We start from the raw sequence: 22,451 nt of genomic DNA on the forward strand, positions 1-22,451 counted from the left end.
GCGTAAGTTTTTTTGTTATTTGTGCAACTACTGTAAATATTTACTCGTCTTTTTTTATCATAGGCCTACAGCGTGTAAAGGGCTCACGCTGTACTTACCAGGTTTAAAAGAATACCCTGGTATAGTTTTAGTTATAGTTATTGGTATAGTTATAGTTTTAGTTTTAGTTTAATTTTGGTTGTAGTTATAGTTAGTTATAGTTATAGTTTTAGCTTTAGCTTTAGCTTTAGCTTTAGTTTCAGTTTCAAGTTCCGTTTTTCACGGGCTCTTGCTCATGCAATGTTGCAGACTGTAACATACTTATCAAACAGTAATTAATAATAACAACAAAGAAAACAAATGTGCATTTTGAATTTCAGTTTCAGACATTGCAGACTGTAACATAGGCCTACTTATCAAACAGTAATTAAGAATAATAAAAAAAAAAAATGCGCATTTTGAATTTCAGTTTCAGACATTGCAGACTGTAACATACTTATCAAACAGTAATTAATAATAATAACAAATAAAACAAATACGCATTTTGAATTTCAGTTTCAGACATTGCAGACTGTAACATACTTATCAAACAGTAATTAATATTGAATTTCAGTTTCAGACATTGCAGACTGTAACATACTTATCAAACAGTAATTAATAATAATAACAAATAAAACAAATACGCATTTTGAATTTCAGTTTCAGACATTGCAGACTGTAACATACTTATCAAACAGTAATTAATAATAATAACAAATAAAACAAATACGCATTTTGAATTTCAGTTTCAGACATTGCAGACTGTAACATACTTATCAAACAGTAATTAAGAATAATAACAAAGAAAAATAAATGCGCATTTTGAATTTCAGTTTCAGACATTGCAGACTGTAACATAGGCCTACTTATCAAACAGTAATTAATAACAACAACAAAGAAAACAAATTCGCATTTTGAATTTCAGTTTCAGTGTCTCGTTTGACTTAGGCCTACGCGGCGCCAATGTAGACCTAGTTTTGCTTGTGTTGTGTAATGTCGCTATTTATTGAGCGAACTAAATCATCTTGGACACGTAAGCAAAGCAGCTTGTTTTGTAATAGTATCAGGAGTCTTATGAGAGGTTTTTATGAAATAAAAATCCGTGTAATTATGTTAAATTACGTATTTTTTTTCAACTTTCCCGTAACTGTAATTGTCCTCATATCTTGACTCAAAGTTCCATGATTAATGAAAATTTGTGCATAATGATTCCCTTTTACTTTTAAGTTTCTTCCAAACTGTGCTTGTTTGCTTGTTAAGACTTATTTCAATAACTTAGGATTTATAAATAACGAAAGTTTTCTTACTTAGGACATGTTTGGCAACTTCGATGTCAGACGGCTATCCTTCGATGTTGCCATCGTATATTCTGAAAGGTATGTCAATGTTTATTCCTATTATTATATTCAGCGTGCTTTTAAACTGTTTTTCCTCATTCGTATTATTTAATTAATTTAGAATAGTTAATTAATAAAATACGACACAAACGCATTTTCAGCCAAAGTTTAGGCTAGGCCTAGACCTAGGGCAGTTCTGTGGGATCTTTTCGGTTTGAGTGCCTATCGAATTTTAATGTTTTTTTTTATTCCAAAGTATGTATTTTGATGTGGAAAATCCTAAAATGATAACCATTTTGTGGAGAAATTATTTATTAACACTTAAATTGGCTTATATCAATCAATATCTTACTGAAATGCTGCGATTTCTCTGTGCGCTTTCTTGATTTTCAGGGCACTACTGAACCTAAGAAAACCCACCTAACCTAGCATAGGGGCCCTGTATCCCTACCTAGGCCTACCGAGGGGGGCTCCGCCCCCCCCTGCGACCCCCCCTTAAGGCCACAGTGATTTTCTTGACACTACCGAACCTAATACAACCACCTAACCTAGGGCCCTGTACCCCTACCTAGGCCTAGCCCCTGCGACCCCCCCCCCCCTTACAGCCACTACCTATCACATCCATCAATAAATAATTTCTCCACAAATTGGTTATCATTTTTGGGTTTACCACATCAAAATACATACATTGGAATTAAAAAAACATTAAAATTCGATAGGCACTCAAACCGAAAAGACCCGTTCTGTGGAATAGATGCTCAGAATAAGAATTGTAGTTCGTAGGTGACAATGATTTTGTAAAGGATTATCAGTAAATATAAATAAGTAATTATATAAGTAAATGGACCTGAAAGTATTGTTCGTGTGTACAAAGGCAAGCTTCACCAATCAATTTAAACTGTGACTGAATGGAAGACAATGTCACCAACCTTAGGTTAGGTAGGCTAAAATTAGAACAATGCCAAAAGTAATTTATGAGAAAATTAATATAAGTATATGTCGGAGATATTTGTTGTGCCTGTGCCTATATTTTATTGTTGGTGGGATTTTGCACGAATTTTGGTACTCTCACATATAATAAATTTACTCAGAAACAATTATACCATATAGTTAAAGTGTAAAATTGCAAGTTGAATACAGTACTGTTTGGCAATGCAAGTATTGTAGATTATAAGGGCATTTGTTGTGTTCATATGCAGGGTTGTTGAAGAGTGAAGTATATTTTAACCCTTTTACCCCCAGGCTATTTGGAAATTTCCAACCCTTAACCCCCAGGGGTTATTTTTTTTCAAGAACATTTAGCAGTATATTTTTTTTAAATTGCTCTAATAGCCTTAATTTTTGTCATAGAAAGGTCAGGTTGGTCTCATTCTCTTGGAAAATGCCTGAATTTTCTCAAATAAATTATCAAAAATATGAAAAAAAAATTTTTTTAGCATTTTTTGCAAGGACGTACCGGTACATCCATGGGGGTAAACGGATGATTTTTGTGAAACGTACCAGTACGTCCTTTGGGGGTAAAAGGGTTAAAAGATTGGATTATAATAACGGGATCCATTCATAATAACCCGATTTCTTATAGCGTTTCATACCTCCGATCTTCCATAGTTGCTATAATACCTGTTAACGACTATATAGAATAATGTCAATTAAAAAGTAGTAGTAGCCCATTGGAAATGTACCGTCTGGTAATCTGTTGGACAGGAGTTCAAGATCCGCTTAAGCTCAATAGTTTCTTGTAGTGTCTGCAGCCTCACCATTGTTGTTAGCTATGGATGATTTTTTTTTAGGGGAGCATAGAAGTCTACCTGCTGAGTCATCAGCAGCCATTGCCTGGCTTTCCCTGGTCCTAAATTGATAGAAAGCGGCTTGGCTGCTGATCATATGTATAGATGGTCAGTCTTGAGGGCATTGTCCTGTCCCTTGCTTCTGCCATTCATGAGTAACCTTTAAACCTTTAAACAAGAATAACCTGGTATACTGATGTGATTACTATGGTGTCAAGTAAAAACCCTTGTGCTATTATAGTATGCTATCTACCGTCGAATTTCTATTATAGTATGCTATCTACCGTCGAATTTCTATTATAGTATGCTATCTACCGTCGAATTTCTATTATAGTATGCTATCTACCGTCGAATTTCTATTATAGGCTAGTATGCTATCTACCGTCGAATTTCTATTATAGTATCCTATCTACCGTCGAATTTCTATTATAGTATGCTATCTACCACAAAGTATGTTATCTACCGTCAATGTTAATCCTCCTGTTTGATGAGGGTTTATAAAAATGATTACTTACCACCAGTATGTTATCCTCATTGGACTTTAATGATAGTTTAATAATATTTATTGGATGGATAACATGGATGCATGATTTTAAACAGTTTGTAGGTTAGGTTAGGTTGGGTTAGATTAGGTTAGTACATGGGTGCATAATTATAAGCAGTTTGTAAGTTAGGTTAGGTTGGGTTGAGTTAGGTTAGGTTGGGTTATCAAGTCGGTAGTGATCCTCCTTATTAGAGGCGGATTAGCAAGTAGACCGTACCCTTAGGGACTGGTGGTGGGTATCATACTATAGTCAGAGAGGGATGGTAGATAGCAAAATCGACGGTAGATAGCATACTATAATAGCACCAAAACCCTAAATAAAACTTTTCTGGCAAATTGATTTGATTGGAGTGAGGATTTATTAAATGAGACATTTATTGGTAAAAGAAATGTCAAAAGTAAGTGAAAGCAGCCAAGGAGGAAAGTGTGAAGGAAACGACATTAGAAATAGGCTTGTAGAAATAGTTTTCTTGGTGCTATTATAGTATGCTATCTACCGTCGAATTTCTACTATAGTATGGTATCTACCACAAAGTATGTTATCTACCATCAATGATAATCCTCCTGTTTGTATATTATCCTCATCGGACTTTAATGAGAGTTTAATAATAGTTATTGGAAGGACAACATGGATGCATAATTATAAGCAGTTTGTAGGTTAGGTTGGGTTGAGTTAGGTTAGGTTAGGTTATCAAGTCGGTAGTGATCCTCCTTATTAGAGGAGGATTAGCAAATAGACCGTATTCTTAGGGACTGATGATAGGTATCATATTATAGTCAGAAAGGGGGTGGTAGATAGCAAAATCGGCGGTAGATAGCATACTATAATAGCACCGTTTTCTTTATGTAGAATGAAAATCAGTAAGATTTACACTGTACTTTAAAGTTGTGAGATTCCATAAGAAAATATGATAATACATTTCTAGGTCAGATTACAAATGCATTAATAGGTAGCAGAAATTGTACAGTATTTTGTACTGTATACAGTATTTATTTCTATTCATTCCCATTAAGTTACTTTATTTCCTCCTAGGCCTCATTGTGATCCATTGCAAATAGCACTAGATCCCTCTGTGCCATTGCATCAAATTATTATTATTATTATTATTAATTGCTAAGCTACAACCCTAGTGGGAAAAGCAGGATGCTATAAGTCCAAGGGTTTAAAGAAGGTGACAGTTTCTTTGATGTAGAAAGATTCTAATAAGAGAAGGAGCGAAAGGCAGTCGGATGTTAGTTATAGTACTAATTGTTTTACTAAATATTTTTAAATTTATGTTACTACAGAAGCATTTTGGACTGAAATTGTAACATCTGATTAATTTCAAATCTGAACATAATTTCCCGTTTTATATATATATATATATATATATATATATATATATATATATATATATATATATATATATATATATATATATATATGTATATATATATATATGTATATATATATATATATATATATATATATATATGTATATATATATATATATATATATATATATATATATATATATATATATATATATATATATATGTATATATATATATATATATATATATATATATATATATATATATATATATATATATATATATATATATATATGTGTGTGTGTATTTATATATACATATATATACACACACATATATATATATATATATATATATATATATATATAATATAATATATATATATATATATATATATATATATATATATATATATATATATATATATATATATATATATATATATATATATATATATATATATATATATATATATATATTATTTGCTAAGTTACAACCCTAGTTGGAAAAGCAGGATGCTACAAGCCCAGGGGCCCCAACAGGGCAAATAACCCAGTGAGGAAAGGAAACAAGGAAAAATAAAATATTTTAAGATCAGTAACAACAATAAAATAAACATTTCCTATATAAACTACAAAAACTTTAACAAAACAAGAAGAGAAATTAGATAGAATAGTATATAGTGTTGGAAAAAACTTAATACGTGTACAATGTTGAAATAAAATGTCCGTATATATTAAACTAGGGAAGAGTAGAAACTATTTTCCTTGTCATTAGAAATACCCTGCCCCAAATAGGTTTTCAAAGATCATCAGTTCAGTAGGTATCCCGATTGAAAAGTGACTATCATATTTCCCTAAAGAATTTATTTATAGAAATTTTTCATTCATCAGCCTCATACAGTTTATTTAAAGAGTTTTATATGTCACGTTATTTTATGTAAACCACGGTTTACTTTTCATTGTGCTCCATGCTTCATAAAATGAATGCACAATGAATTCGGAGATGGTGTTGGCCATGACTTCGACTTCTTTGTAATTGGTTACCCACAAAATAATGAACGCTTCATTCGGAGATGGTGTTGGCCATGACTTCGACTTCTTTGTAATTGGTTACCCACAAAATAATGAACGCTTCATTCGGAGATGGTGTTGGCCTTGACTTCGACTTCTTTGTAATTGGTTACCCACAAAATAATGAACGCTTCATTCGGAGATGGTGTTGGCCTTGACTTCGACTTCTTTGTAATTGGTTAACCACAAAGTAATGAGCGCTTCATTCGGAAATGGTGTTGGCCTTGACTTCGACTTCTTTGTAATTGGTTACCCACAAAGTAATGAGCGCTTCATTCGGAAATGGTGTTGGCCTTGACTTCGACTTCTTTGTAATTGGTTACCCACAAAGTAATGAGCGCTTCATTCGGAAATGGTGTTGGCCTTGACTTCGACTTCTTTGTAATTGGTTACCCACAAAGTAATGAGCGCTTCATTCGGAAATGGTGTTGGCCTTGACTTCGACTTCTTTGTAATTGGTTACCCACAAAATAATGAGCGAATAATTAATTCGGAAATGGTGTTGGCCTTGACTTCGACTTCTTTGTAATACCCACAAAAATGAGCGAATAATTAATTCGGAAATGGTGTTGGCCTTGACTTCGACTTCTTTGTAATACCCACAAAATAATGAGCGAATAATTAATTCGGAAATGGTGTTGGCCTTGACTTCGACTTCTTTGTAATACCCACAAAAATGAGCGAATAATTAATTCGGAAATGGTGTTGGCCTTGACTTCGACTTCTTTGTAATACCCACAAAAATGAGCGAATAATTAATTCGGAAATGGTGTTGGCCTTGACTTCGACTTCTTTGTAATTGGTTACCCACAAAATAATGAGCGAATAATTAATTCGGAAATGGTGTTGGCCTTGACCTCGACTTCTTTGTAATTGGTTACCCACAAAAATGAGCGAATAATTAATTCGGAAATGGTGTTGGCCTTGACTTCGACTTCTTTGTAATACCCACAAAAATGAGCGAATAATTAATTCGGAAATGGTGTTGGCCTTGACTTCGACTTCTTTGTAATACCCACAAAAATGAGCGAATAATTAATTCGGAAACCGTGTTGGCCTTGACTTCGACTTCTTTGTAATTGGTTACCCACAAAAATGAGCGAATAATTAATTCGGAAATGGTGTTGGCCTTGACTTCGACTTCTTTGTAATACCCACGAAAATGAGCGAATAATTAATTCGGAAATGGTGTTGGCCTTTAATTAGACTTCTTTGTAATACCAAAGAATTAAGAACATTTCATTCGGAAACCGTGTTGGCCTTGACTTCGACAGCTTTTGTAATACATGTTCAACATCTTAGAAATAGACTCAGACGTACGAAAACCTGACTTTTAAGATTTTTATGCTAACTATAAAATCGATTATAAAACTTTGAAATAATCGTTAATCAACCAGCTATCTTTTGGCATACCAATATGGATTGATATTTTTAAATCTAGTTAATAAATGTATAAATTTTATTATTATAGATTATTAAAGGTTTGTAGATTGTACATTCTATATGTTCAGCATTCGGCTATTTACTCTAACAGTGGAGTGGCTGAAGAAAAGAAAGCACAGTAATCACTCTCATATACCTTTTAATTACTTAATTGTGAATGAACCACATAACACTGAAATATTATTAGCAGCACGTTAACTCACCCACACACACTGCGCCATTCACCACACCCTTGCACGTACACTTGTTCTCCTTAACACTGAGAGACTTAGCAACACGTTAAGCCCACCCAGCCACAATGCGCCATTCTTCATTACTTTGCAGCCACTCTTGCTCCCCAAACACTGAAATGTTATTACCAGCACGTTAACGTACCTACACACATACTGCTATTCACTACCATTTTGCTTATGTATATATATATATATATATATATATATATATATATATATATATATATATATATATATATAAATATATATATATATATATATATATATATATATATATATATATATATATATATATATATATATATATATATATATATATATATATATGTGTGTGTGTGTGTGTGTATGAAAAACCCATGTTATTTCAAAACTCTTTATTAAATCCTAGCCATTGACGTGATTGTGCATGTGAATGAAACGTAAACACACTCACATGCTCTAAATATGAAAACTTTCCCATGTGCTTACAAACCTGTACATTCCCCTATGGGAACTGTCTATTTAGATTAGCCCCGAGGTCGTTACACTGTAATCAGCTGTTTACCTCACTGGTTTCATAACTGAGCTTCACGCGCAAGGCCATTCTTATGTAGGCCTTTCTTTGACGTCGCAAAGAATATGTCATCGCTAATATCAATGTCTATAAGAGTAAATGACCTTGGGTAATATTATCATCTTCGTCGTTTAGGCATGTATTTTGCTGGTTGGGGTTTATTAAAAATTTAGAAGCCTAAATGATTAAAGATTACTCATGAATGGCAGAGGCAAGGGGCAGTGACAGTGTCCTAGAGAGTAACCATATAAACGTATGATCAGCCTTCAAGCCCCCTTTTCACCCAAGCTAGGACCAGGGAGGGCTAAGCAATGGCTGTGGATGAGTAAGCAGGTAGATCTATGGGCTCCTTCAAATGCCACACCCTTAGTCACACAAGGATGGAGAGGTTGCAGACACTACAAGTAACTATCGTATTTGAGTGGGTCTCGATCTCCCGTTCAGCAGATCTCCAGGCAGGCTCCTTTTCCCTTGCCTACACATATACCGAATAGTCTGGCTTATTCTTTACACATTCTCCTCTGTCTTCATACACCTGACATCACTAAGATAACCGAAAAATTCTTATTCACTCAAGGAGTTAACTACTGTACTGCACTGTAATTGTGCAGTGGCTACTTTCCTCTTAGTAAGGGTAAAAGAGACTGTTTAGCGATGGTAAGCAACTCTTCTAGGAGAAGGACACTCCAAAAGTAAATCATTGTTCTCTAGCCTTTGGTAGTGCCATAGCCGCTGTACCATGGTCTTCCAATGCCTGGGGTTAGAGTTCTCTTGCTTGAGGGTACACCCATGCACTATTCTTGGTTCCCTTATTTATTTTCTTCACTGGGCTATTTTCCCTGTTTGGGCCCCTTGGGAATATATCATCCTGCATTTCTAACTAATGTAACTTAGCTAGTAATAACATTAATAATATTGTTCGCAAGGTCTTGAGTATTGTGTATTGTTGTCCTTGTTCCTTCTTCTGTATCTATTTTGCATCCCACTGTATTTCCCTTGGTTCACTTTTTTTCTTTTATACAAAATGGAGGGAATATTTTTTTACATGAAGCTTTCCTATTTTGAATAATCTACCCCATATATTAAAGAGCAAGAATCTGGGCTCCCCAGTAAACAGCTTAAACTCACGGTCCTTGGCGGGGATCGATCTGCTGCCATGCGAATGCTAGGCGAACACGTTGCCACTGTAGAATCTTCCTTTGCAAGTTAATGGCACTATGAGTGTTACCGTATGAGTGGTTGGTAATTTACCAACAGCATCAACCACAGAAATTGAGTTCGCAATTATTTCAGATCTCGACTGTATTTACACATCTCAAGCGTGACCCCGTTTTATGGAAGGAGGTTGAGAGTTAGTTCATGTATTTTTATTATTCCTTGTTTCTTCCAAAAAAAATTTCATATTGATTTGGGATTGAATTTTTCTCTTTTTTTTCCAGAATAGTCCTGCAGGAGTTCTGGCAAGGGTTCCATCTTGTCCAAAAGGTATGTTATTTTCGAATGCAAAAAGTAGAAACGATAGATTATTATTATTATTATTATTATTATTACGCTTTGATTGAGTTGTAAGTTTATTAAATAAGGGAATATGTATGGTGTTGTTATCTCTCTCTCTCTCTCTCTCTCTCTCTCTCTCTCTCTCTCTCTCTCTCTCTCTCTCTCTCTCTCTCTCTCTCTCTCTCTTTGAATTTACTAATTTCTGGAACTGAAAATTCAAATTCGGTTCAGTCCGAACAGCCGTCTTTATTTTAAAGTTTATTTGATTGTGCTTGACCCCTCTACTATTTGAGGCCGATTTCAATTAATATTCTCAATACTGATTGCAATGACGAGAAGCACTTGAATCGTGGTTATGCATTATCGTTGGTATTTTACGTTGAATTGTAATGGCTTGGGAGTGACAAGGCGCTCTCTCTCTCTCTCTCTCTCTCTCTCTCTCTCTCTCTCTCTCTCTCTCTCTCTCTCTCTCTCTCATGCTTCATTCTCTTTCGACGTGTCATCAAAGTAAGTTATTTTTTTACGATGGATGTTAAATTTCTTATTAAAGTCACGAAATTTTTGTCATGAAAGATATTTTGGAATCTGTCAAATAATAATATTTCATAGGAAGTTGGAATTTTTCGAATATATCTTGATTTTTACAAGTCGAGATATTTCTTAATCATAATTAGAAAGCAACACCAAAATACACTCTTTTTCGCTCTTCGGCTAAAATTATAGAAGATATATGAGTTTTTATTGAGAAAGGGCTCTATTTTTGGGGTCCGAATCGAGTAAGGGCCGGGGTCAGAGATAATGCCCCAAATTTTTCGGTGTCAGATTTTGTGTTAGACTACAGCATAGAGTCGTTTTATGGGTATAAATGTGGTCATCGCATATTTTCGCTCTCCGGCTAAAATTATAGATATATTAGTTTTTATTGAAAAAGGGCCCTATTTTTGGGGTCCGAATCGAGTAAGGGCCGGGGTCAGAGATAATGCCCCAAATTTTTCGGTGTCAGATTTTGTGTTAGACTACAGCATAGAGTCGTTTTATGGGTATAAATGTGGTCATCGCATATTTTCGCTCTCCGGCTAAAATTATAGAAGATATATGAGTTTTTATTGAAAAAGGGCTCTATTTTTGGGGTCCGAATCGAGTAAGGGCCGGGGTCAGAGATAATGCCCGAAATTTTTCGGTGTCAGATTTTGTGTTAGACTACAGCATAGAGTCGTTTTATGGGTATAAATGTGGTCATCGCATATTTTCGCTCTCCGGCTAAAATTATAGAAGATACATGAGTTTTTATTTAAAAAGGGCCCTATTTTTGGGGTCCGAATCGAGTAAGAGCTGGGGTCAGAGATAATGCCCCAAATTTTTCGGTGTCAGATTTTGTGTTAGACTACAGCATAGAGTCGTTTTATGGGTATAAATGTGGTCATCGCATATTTTCGCTCTCCGGCTAAAATTATAGAAGATATATGAGTTTTTATTGAAAAAGGGCTCTATTTTTGGGGTCCGAATCGAGTAAGGGCCGGGGTCAGAGATAATGCCCCAAATTTTTCGGTGTCAGATTTTGTGTTCGACTACAGCATAGAGTCGTTTTATGGGTATAAATGTGGTCATCGCATATTTTCGCTCTCCGGCTAAAATTATAGATATATTAGTTTTTATTTAAAAAGGGCCCTATTTTTGGGGTCCGAATCGAGTAAGGGCTGGGGTCAGAGATAATGCCCGAAATTTTTCGGTGTCAGATTTTGTGTTAGACTACAGCATAGAGTCGTTTTATGGGTATAAATGTGGTCATCGCATATTTTCGCTCTCCGGCTAAAATTATAGAAGATATATGAGTTTTTATTGAAAAAGGACCCTATTTTTGGGGTCCGAAACGAGTAAGGGCCGGGGTCAGAGATAATGCCCGAAATTTTTCGGTGTCAGATTTTGTGTTAGACTACAGCATAGAGTCGTTTTATGGGTATAAATGTGGTCATCGCATATTTTCGCTCTCCGGCTAAAATTATAGAAGATATATGAGTTTTTATTGAAAAAGGACCCTATTTTTGGGGTCCGAAACGAGTAAGGGCCGGGGTCAGAGATAATGCCCAAAATTTTTCGGTGTCAGATTTTGTGTTAGACTACAGCATAGAGTCGTTTTATGGGTATAAATGTGGTCATCGCATATTTTCGCTCTCCGGCTAAAATTATAGAAGTTATATGAGTTTTTATTGAAAAAGGACCATATTTTTGGGGTCCGAAACGAGTAAGGGCCGGGGTCAGAGATAATGCCCGAAATTTTTCGGTGTCAGATTTTGTGTTAGACTACAGCATAGAGTCGTTTTATGGGTATAAATGTGGTCATCGCATATTTTCGCTCTCCGGCTAAAATTATAGATATATTAGTTTTTATTTAAAAAGGGCCCTATTTTTGGGGTCCGAATCGAGTAAGGGCTGGGGTCAGAGATAATGCCCGAAATTTTTCGGTGTCAGATTTTGTGTTAGACTACAGCATAGAGTCGTTTTATGGGTATAAATGTGGTCATCGCATATTTTCGCTCTCCGGCTAAAATTATAGAAGATATATGAGTTTTTATTGAAAAAGGACCCTATTTTTGGGGTCCGAAACGAGTAAGGGCCGGGGTCAGAGATAATGCCCGAAATTTTTCGGTGTCAGATTTTGTGTTAGACTACAGCATAGAGTCGTTTTATGGGTATAAATGTGGTCATCGCATATTTTCGCTCTCCGGCTAAAATTATAGAAGATATATGAGTTTTTATTGAAAAAGGACCCTATTTTTGGGGTCCGAAACGAGTAAGGGCCGGGGTCAGAGATAATGCCCAAAATTTTTCGGTGTCAGATTTTGTGTTAGACTACAGCATAGAGTCGTTTTATGGGTATAAATGTGGTCATCGCATATTTTCGCTCTCCGGCTAAAATTATAGAAGTTATATGAGTTTTTATTGAAAAAGGACCATATTTTTGGGGTCCGAAACGAGTAAGGGCCGGGGTCAGAGATAATGCCCGAAATTTTTCGGTGTCAGATTTTGTGTTAGACTACAGCATAGAGTCGTTTTATGGGTATAAATGTGGTCATCGCATATTTTCGCTCTCCGGCTAAAATTATAGAAGATATATGAGTTTTTATTGAAAAAGGACCCTATTTTTGGGGTCCGAAACGAGTAAGGGCCGGGGTCAGAGATAATACCCGAAATTTTTCGGTGTCAGATTTTGTGTTAGACTACAGCATAGAGTCGTTTTATGGGTATAAATGTGGTCATCGCATATTTTCGCTCTCCGGCTAAAATTATAGAAGATATATGAGTTTTTATTGAAAAAGGACCCTATTTTTGGGGTCCGAAACGAGTAAGGGCCGGGGTCAGAGATAATGCCCGAAATTTTTCGGTGTCAGATTTTGTGTTAGACTACAGCATAGAGTCGTTTTATGGGTATAAATGTGGTCATCGCATATTTTCGCTCTCCGGCTAAAATTATAGAAGATTTATGAGTTTTTATTGAAAAAGGACCCTATTTTTGGGGTCCGAAACGAGTAAGGGCCAGGGTCAGAGATAATGCCCGAAATTTTTCGGTGTCAGATTTTGTGTTAGACTACAGCATAGAGTCGTTTTATGGGTATAAATGTGGTCATCGCATATTTTCGCTCTCCGGCTAAAATTATAGAAGATATATGAGTTTTTATTGAAAAAGGACCCTATTTTTGGGGTCCGAAACGAGTAAGGGCCGGGGTCAGAGATAATGCCCGAAATTTTTCGGTGTCAGATTTTGTGTTAGACTACAGCATAGAGTCGTTTTATGGGTATAAATGTGGTCATCGCATATTTTCGCTCTCCGGCTAAAATTATAGAAGATATATGAGTTTTTATTGAAAAAGGACCCTATTTTTGGGGTCCGAAACGAGTAAGGGCCGGGGTCAGAGATAATGCCTGAAATTTTTCGGTGTCAGATTTTGTGTTAGACTACAGCATAGAGTCGTTTTATGGGTATAAATGTGGTCATCGCATATTTTTGCTCTCCGGCTAAAATTATAGAAGATATATGAGTTTTTATTGAAAAAGGACCCTATTTTTGGGGTCCGAAACGAGTAAGGGCCGGGGTCAGAGATAATGCCCGAAATTTTTCGGTGTCAGATTTTGTGTTAGACTACAGCATAGAGTCGTTTTATGGGTATAAATGTGGTCATCGCATATTTTCGCTCTCCGGCTAAAATTATAGAAGATATATGAGTTTTTATTGAAAAAGTACCCTATTTTTGGGGTCCGAAACGAGTAAGGGCCGGGGTCAGAGATAATGCCCGAAATTTTTCGGTGTCAGATTTTGTGTTAGACTACAGCATAGAGTCGTTTTATTTGTATAAATGTGGTCATCGCATATTTTCGCTCTCCGGCTAAAATTATAGAAGATATATGAGTTTTTATTGAAAAAGGACCCTATTTTTGGGGTCCGAAACGAGTAAGGGCCGGGGTCAGAGATAATGCCCGAAATTTTTCGGTGTCAGATTTTGTGTTAGACTACAGCATAGAGTCGTTTTATGGGTATAAATGTGGTCATCGCATATTTTCGCTCTCCGGCTAAAATTATAGAAGATATATGAGTTTTTATTGAAAAAGGACCCTATTTTTGGGGTCCGAAACGAGTAAGGGCCGGGGTCAGAGATAATGCCCGAAATTTTTCGGTGTCAGATTTTGTGTTAGACTACAGCATAGAGTCGTTTTATGGGTATAAATGTGGTCATCGCATATTTTCGCTCTCCGGCTAAAATTATAGAAGATATATGAGTTTTTATTGAAAAAGGACCCTATTTTTGGGGTCCGAAACGAGTAAGGGCCGGGGTCAGAGATAATGCCCGAAATTTTTCGGTGTCAGATTTTGTGTTAGACTACAGCATAGAGTCGTTTTATGGGTATAAATGTGGTCATCGCATATTTTCGCTCTCCGGCTAAAATTATAGAAGATATATGAGTTTTTATTGGAAAAGGACCCTATTTTTGGGGTCCGAAACGAGTAAGGGCCGGGGTCAGAGATAATGCCCGAAATTTTTCGGTGTCAGATTTTGTGTTAGACTACAGCATAGAGTCGTTTTATGGGTATAAATGTGGTCATCGCATATTTTCGCTCTCCGGCTAAAATTATAGAAGATATATGAGTTTTTATTGAAAAAGGACCCTATTTTTGGGGTCCGAAACGAGTAAGGGCCGGGGTCAGAGATAATGCCCGAAATTTTTCGGTGTCAGATTTTGTGTTAGACTACAGCATAGAGTCGTTTTATGGGTATAAATGTGGTCATCGCATATTTTCGCTCTCCGGCTAAAATTATAGAAGATATATGAGTTTTTATTGAAAAAGGACCCTATTTTTGGGGTCCGAAACGAGTAAGGGCCGGGGTCAGAGATAATGCCCGAAATTTTTCGGTGTCAGATTTTGTGTTAGACTACAGCATAGAGTCGTTTTATGGGTATAAATGTGGTCATCGCATATTTTCGCTCTCCGGCTAAAATTATAGAAGATATATGAGTTTTTATTGAAAAAGGACCCTATTTTTGGGGTCCGAAACGAGTAAGGGCCGGGGTCAGAGATAATGCCCGAAATTTTTCGGTGTCAGATTTTGTGTTAGACTACAGCATAGAGTCGTTTTATGGGTATAAATGTGGTCATCGCATATTTTTGCTCTCCGGCTAAAATTATAGAAGATATATGAGTTTTTATTGAAAAAGGACCCTATTTTTGGGGTCCGAAACGAGTAAGGGCCGGGGTCAGAGATAATGCCCGAAATTTTTCGGTGTCAGATTTTGTGTTAGACTACAGCATAGAGTCGTTTTATGGGTATAAATGTGGTCATCGCATATTTTCGCTCTCCGGCTAAAATTATAGAAGATATATGAGTTTTTATTGAAAAAGTACCCTATTTTTGGGGTCCGAAACGAGTAAGGGCCGGGGTCAGAGATAATGCCCGAAATTTTTCGGTGTCAGATTTTGTGTTAGACTACAGCATAGAGTCGTTTTATTTGTATAAATGTGGTCATCGCATATTTTCGCTCTCCGGCTAAAATTATAGAAGATATATGAGTTTTTATTGAAAAAGGACCCTATTTTTGGGGTCCGAAACGAGTAAGGGCCGGGGTCAGAGATAATGCCCGAAATTTTTCGGTGTCAGATTTTGTGTTAGACTACAGCATAGAGTCGTTTTATGGGTATAAATGTGGTCATCGCATATTTTCGCTCTCCGGCTAAAATTATAGAAGATATATGAGTTTTTATTGAAAAAGGACCCTATTTTTGGGGTCCGAAACGAGTAAGGGCCGGGGTCAGAGATAATGCCCGAAATTTTTCGGTGTCAGATTTTGTGTTAGACTACAGCATAGAGTCGTTTTATGGGTATAAATGTGGTCATCGCATATTTTCGCTCTCCGGCTAAAATTATAGAAGATATATGAGTTTTTATTGAAAAAGGACCCTATTTTTGGGGTCCGAAACGAGTAAGGGCCGGGGTCAGAGATAATGCCCGAAATTTTTCGGTGTCAGATTTTGTGTTAGACTACAGCATAGAGTCGTTTTATGGGTATAAATGTGGTCATCGCATATTTTCGCTCTCCGGCTAAAATTATAGAAGATATATGAGTTTTTATTGGAAAAGGACCCTATTTTTGGGGTCCGAAACGAGTAAGGGCCGGGGTCAGAGATAATGCCCGAAATTTTTCGGTGTCAGATTTTGTGTTAGACTACAGCATAGAGTCGTTTTATGGGTATAAATGTGGTCATCGCATATTTTCGCTCTCCGGCTAAAATTATAGAAGATATATGAGTTTTTATTGAAAAAGGACCCTATTTTTGGGGTCCGAAACGAGTAAGGGCCGGGGTCAGAGATAATGCCCGAAATTTTTCGGTGTCAGATTTTGTGTTAGACTACAGCATAGAGTCGTTTTATGGGTATAAATGTGGTCATCGCATATTTTCGCTCTCCGGCTAAAATTATAGAAGATATATGAGTTTTTATTGAAAAAGGACCCTATTTTTGGGGTCCGAAACGAGTAAGGGTCAGAGATAATGCCCGAAATTTTTCGGTGTCAGATTTTGTGTTAGACTACAGCATAGAGTCGTTTTATGGGTATAAATGTGGTCATCGCATATTTTCGCTCTCCGGCTAAAATTATAGAAGATATATGAGTTTTTATTGAAAAAGGACCCTATTTTTGGGGTCCGAAACGAGTAAGGGCCGGGGTCAGAGATAATGCCCGAAATTTTTCGGTGTCAGATTTTGTGTTAGACTACAGCATAGAGTCGTTTTATGGGTATAAATGTGGTCATCGCATATTTTCGCTCTCCGGCTAAAATTATAGAAGATATATGAGTTTTTATTGAAAAAGGACCCTATTTTTGGGGTCCGAAACGAGTAAGGGCCGCGGTCAGAGATAATGCCCGAAATTTTTCGGTGTCAGATTTTGTGTTAGACTACAGCATAGAGTCGTTTTATGGGTATAAATGTGGTCATCGCATATTTTCGCTCTCCGGCTAAAATTATAGAAGATATATGAGTTTTTATTGAAAAAGGACCCTATTTTTGGGGTCCGAAACGAGTAAGGGCCGGGGTCAGAGATAATGCCCGAAATTTTTCGGTGTCAGATTTTGTGTTAGACTACAGCATAGAGTCGTTTTATGGGTATAAATGTGGTCATCGCATATTTTCGCTCTCCGGCTAAAATTATAGAAGATATATGAGTTTTTATTGAAAAAGGACCCTATTTTTGGGGTCCGAAACGAGTAAGGGCCGGGGTCAGAGATAATGCCCGAAATTTTTCGGTGTCAGATTTTGTGTTAGACTACAGCATAGAGTCGTTTTATGGGTATAAATGTGGTCATCGCATATTTTCGCTCTCCGGCTAAAATTATAGAAGATATATGAGTTTTTATTGAAAAAGGACCCTATTTTTGGGGTCCGAAACGAGTAAGGGCCGGGGTCAGAGATAATGCCCGAAATTTTTCGGTGTCAGATTTTGTGTTAGACTACAGCATAGAGTCGTTTTATGGGTATAAATGTGGTCATGGCATATTTTCGCTCTCCGGCTGAAATTATAGAAGATATATGAGTTTTTATTGAAAAAGGACCCTATTTTTGGGGTCCGAAACGAGTAAGGGCCGGGGTCAGAGATAATGCCCGAAATTTTTCGGTGTCAGATTTTGTGTTAGACTACAGCATAGAGTCGTTTTATGGGTATAAATGTGGTCATCGCATATTTTCGCTCTCCGGCTAAAATTATAGAAGATATATGAGTTTTTATTGAAAAAGGACCCTATTTTTGGGGTCCGAAACGAGTAAGGGCCGGGGTCAGAGATAATGCCCGAAATTTTTCGGTGTCAGATTTTGTGTTAGACTACAGCATAGAGTCGTTTTATGGGTATAAATGTGGTCATCGCATATTTTCGCTCTCCGGCTAAAATTATAGAAGATATATGAGTTTTTATTGAAAAAGGACCCTATTTTTGGGGTCCGAAACGAGTAAGGGCCGGGGTCAGAGATAATGCCCGAAATTTTTCGGTGTCAGATTTTGTGTTAGACTACAGCATAGAGTCGTTTTATGGGTATAAATGTGGTCATCGCATATTTTCGCTCTCCGGCTAAAATTATAGAAGATATATGAGTTTTTATTGAAAAAGGACCCTATTTTTGGGGTCCGAAACGAGTAAGGGCCGGGGTCAGAGATAATGCCCGAAATTTTTCGGTGTCAGATTTTGTGTTAGACTACAGCATAGAGTCGTTTTATGGGTATAAATGTGGTCATCGCATATTTTCGCTCTCCGGCTAAAATTATAGAAGATATATGAGTTTTTATTGAAAAAGGACCCTATTTTTGGGGTCCGAAACGAGTAAGGGCTGGGGTCAGAGATAATGCCCGAAATTTTTCGGTGTCAGATTTTGTGTTAGACTACAGCATAGAGTCGTTTTATGGGTATAAATGTGGTCATCGCATATTTTCGCTCTCCGGCTAAAATTATAGAAGATATATGAGTTTTTATTGAAAAAGGACCCTATTTTTGGGGTCAGAAACGAGTAAGGGCCGGGGTCAGAGATAATGCCCGAAATTTTTCGGTGTCAGATTTTGTGTTAGACTACAGCATAGAGTCGTTTTATGGGTATAAATGTGGTCATCGCATATTTTCGCTCTCCGGCTAAAATTATAGAAGATATATGAGTTTTTATCGAAAAAGGACCCTATTTTTGGGGTCCGAAACGAGTAAGGGCCGGGGTCAGAGATAATGCCCGAAATTTTTCGGTGTCAGATTTTGTGTTAGACTACAGCATAGAGTTGTTTTATGGGTATAAATGTGGTCATCGCATATTTTCGCTCTCCGGCTAAAATTATAGAAGATATATGAGTTTTTATTAAAAAAGTACCCTATTTTTGGGGTCCGAAACGAGTAAGGGCCGGGGTCAGAGATAATGCCCGAAATTTTTCGGTGTCAGATTTTGTGTTAGACTACAGCATAGAGTCGTTTTATGGGTATAAATGTGGTCATCGCATATTTTCGCTCTCCGGCTAAAATTATAGAAGATATATGAGTTTTTATTGAAAAAGGACCCTATTTTTGGGGTCCGAAACGAGTAAGGGCCGGGGTCAGAGATAATGCCCGAAATTTTTCGGTGTCAGATTTTGTGTTAGACTACAGCATAGAGTCGTTTTATGGGTATAAATGTGGTCATCGCATATTTTCGCTCTCCGGCTAAAATTATAGAAGATATATGAGTTTTTATTGAAAAAGGACCCTATTTTTGGGGTCCGAAACGAGTAAGGGCCGGGGTCAGACATAATGCCCGAAATTTTTCGGTGTCAGATTTTGTGTTAGACTACAGCATAGAGTCGTTTTATGGGTATAAATGTGGTCATCGCATATTTTCGCTCTCCGGCTAAAATTATAGAAGATATATGAGTTTTTATTGAAAAAGGACCCTATTTTTGGGGTCCGAAACGAGTAAGGGCCGGGGTCAGAGATAATGCCCGAAATTTTTCTGTGTCAGATTTTGTGTTAGACTACAGCATAGAGTCGTTTTATGGGTATAAATGTGGTCATTGCATATTTTCGCTCTCCGGCTAAAATTATAGAAGATATATGAGTTTTTATTGAAAAAGGACCCTATTTTTGGGGTCCGAAACGAGTAAGGGCCGGGGTCAGAGATAATGCCCGAAATTTTTCGGTGTCAGATTTTGTGTTAGACTACAGCATAGAGTCGTTTTATGGGTATAAATGTGGTCATCGCATATTTTCGCTCTCCGGCTAAAATTATAGAAGATATATGAGTTTTTATTGAAAAAGGACCCTATTTTTGGGGTCCGAAACGAGTAAGGGCCGGGGTCAGAGATAATGCCCGAAATTTTTCGGTGTCAGATTTTGTGTTAGACTACAGCATAGAGTCGTTTTATGGGTATAAATGTGGTCATCGCATATTTTCGCTCTCCGGCTAAAATTATAGAAGATATATGAGTTTTTATTGAAAAAGGACCCTATTTTTGGGGTCCGAAACGAGTAAGGGCCGGGGTCAGAGATAATGCCCGAAATTTTTCGGGTGTCAGATTTTGTGTTAGACTACAGCATAGAGTCGTTTTATAGGTATAAATGTGGTCATCGCATATTTTCGCTCTCCGGCTAAAATTATAGAAGATATATGAGTTTTTATTGAAAAAGGACCCTATTTTTGGGGTCCGAAGACGAGTAAGGGCCGGGGGTCAGAGATAATGCCCGAAATTTTTCGGTGTCAGATTTTGTGTTAGACTACAGCATAGAGTCGTTTTATGGGTATAAATGTGGTCATCGCATATTTTCGCTCTCCGGCTAAAATTATAGAAGATATATGAGTTTTTATTGAAAAAGGACCCTATTTTTGGGGTCCGAAACGAGTAAGGGCCGGGGTCAGAGATAATGCCCGAAATTTTTCGGTGTCAGATTTTGTGTTAGACTACAGCATAGAGTCGTTTTATGGGTATAAATGTGGTCATCGCATATTTTCGCTCTCCGGCTAAAATTATAGAAGATATATGAGTTTTTATTGAAAAAGGACCCTATTTTTGGGGTCCGAAACGAGTAAGGGCCGGGGTCAGAGATAATGCCCGAAATTTTTCGGTGTCAGATTTTGTGTTAGACTACAGCATAGAGTCGTTTTATGGGTATAAATGTGGTCATCGCATATTTTCGCTCTCCGGCTAAAATTATAGAAGATATATGAGTTTTTATTGAAAAAGGACCCTATTTTTGGGGTCCGAAACGAGTAAGGGCCGGGGTCAGAGATAATGCCCGAAATTTTTCGGTGTCAGATTTTGTGTTAGACTACAGCATAGAGTCGTTTTATGGTATAAATGTGGTCATCGCATATTTTCGCTCTCCGGCTAAAATTGTAGAAGATATGAGTTTTTATTGAAAAAGGACCCTATTTTTGGGGTCCGAAACGAATAAGGGCCGGGGTCAGAGATAATGCCCGAAATTTTTCGGTGTCAGATTTTGTGTTAGACTACAGCATAGAGTCGTTTTATTTGTATAAATGTGGTCATCGCATATTTTCGCTCTCCGGCTAAAATTATAGAAGATATATGAGTTTTTATTGAAAAAGGACCCTATTTTTGGGGTCCGAAACGAGTAAGGGCCGGGTCAGAGATAATGCCCGAAATTTTTCGGTGTCAGATTTTGTGTTAGACTACAGCATAGAGTCGTTTTATGGGTATAAATGTGGTCATCGCATATTTTCGCTCTCCGGCTAAAATTATAGAAGATATATGAGTTTTTATTGAAAAAGGACCCTATTTTTTGGGGTCCGAAACGAGTAAGGGCCGGGGTCAGAGATAATGCCCGAAATTTTTCGGTGTCAGATTTGTGTTAGACTACAGCATAGAGTCGTTTTATGGGTATAAATGTGGTCATCGCATATTTTCGCTCTCCGGCTAAAATTATAGAAGATATATGAGTTTTTATTGAAAAAGGACCCTATTTTTGGGGTCCGAAACGAGTAAGGGCCGGGGTCAGAGATAATGCCCCGAAATTTTTCGGTGTCAGATTTTGTGTTAGACTACAGCATAGAGTCGTTTTATGGGTATAAATGTGGTCATCGCATATTTTCGCTCTCCGGCTAAAATTATAGAAGATATATGAGTTTTTATTGAAAAAGGACCCTATTTTTGGGGTCCGAAACGAGTAAGGGCCGGGGTCAGAGATAATGCCCGAAATTTTTCGGTGTCAGATTTTGTGTTAGACTACAGCATAGAGTCGTTTTATGGGTATAAATGTGGTCATCGCATATTTTCGCTCTCCGGCTAAAATTATAGAAGATATATGAGTTTTTATTGAAAAAGGACCCTATTTTTGGGGTCCGAAACGAGTAAGGGCCGGGGTCAGAGATAATGCCCGAAATTTTTCGGTGTCAGATTTTGTGTTAGACTACAGCATAGAGTCGTTTTATGGGTATAAATGTGGTCATCGCATATTTTCGCTCTCCGGCTAAAATTGTAGAAGATATATGAGTTTTTATTGAAAAAGGACCCTATTTTTGGGGTCCGAAACGAATAAGGGCCGGGGTCAGAGATAATGCCCGAAATTTTTCGGTGTCAGATTTTGTGTTAGACTACAGCATAGAGTCGTTTTATTTGTATAAATGTGGTCATCGCATATTTTCGCTCT

The 22,451-nt window shown here is 36.9% G+C and overlaps 1 long non-coding RNA gene across 1 annotated transcript; it reads left to right on the forward strand.

Annotated features, from left to right (window-relative positions):
- Positions 1-958: 958 nt before the first annotated feature.
- On the forward strand, positions 959-9,901 carry LOC137630949 (uncharacterized). Its single transcript, XR_011041801.1, has 3 exons — positions 959-1,051; positions 1,330-1,394; positions 9,742-9,901. It is a non-coding gene; the product is annotated as an uncharacterized lncRNA (long non-coding RNA).
- The last annotated feature ends 12,550 nt before the right edge of the window (positions 9,902-22,451 follow it).

The sequence above is a fragment of the Palaemon carinicauda genome, chromosome 39 (genome assembly GCF_036898095.1).
Source record: "Palaemon carinicauda isolate YSFRI2023 chromosome 39, ASM3689809v2, whole genome shotgun sequence".
Classification (NCBI taxonomy): Eukaryota; Metazoa; Arthropoda; class Malacostraca; order Decapoda; family Palaemonidae; genus Palaemon; species Palaemon carinicauda.